Consider the following 536-nt stretch of genomic DNA (forward strand, 5'->3'; position numbering starts at 1 on the left):
AAAGCGTAACTGATCTAATTTTGATTAGACCCTAACTTAATTACAAAAAACGAAATAAAATATTTGGGCAAGGAAACTGTAACACCCCGACTTTTTGAAACGTCTAAAATTACTCGTATCTCCACGGAAAGACAAGGAGGGTGGGTAATAAATTTAGAATGATGTGGTATGTCCTAATTTAAGTGTTCAAGTGTTGCATCTCATGTTTTGAAGTTAGGTAAGTGGCAAAATAAAAGTTGGCGGAAGTTATCGTAAGTTGCTTCTTAAAGATTTCTCTGAAATTTGGGTCAAATGTTTTGGCGGTTTTCTCCCAATCTATAAAGATTTATGGGGTCCACAAACTATCGAATCGAAGGTCTACGAGTCTAGTTTCCAACGCATCAAACTGTTCATTCGTATGACTTCAGAATAGAGAGATATTCGCATTTTCGTGGGACTGCGCAAGCAGGCACATGAAGTGGGGCCCTAGGTCGGTGGAAAGTTGTATTTATCTTCTTCATCGAGTTTTTTCTTCATTTTAAGCTAAATATACAGAG

Source organism: Solanum tuberosum, unplaced genomic scaffold (assembly GCF_000226075.1).
Source record: "Solanum tuberosum cultivar DM 1-3 516 R44 unplaced genomic scaffold, SolTub_3.0 scf00059, whole genome shotgun sequence".
NCBI lineage: Eukaryota > Viridiplantae > Streptophyta > Magnoliopsida > Solanales > Solanaceae > Solanum > Solanum tuberosum.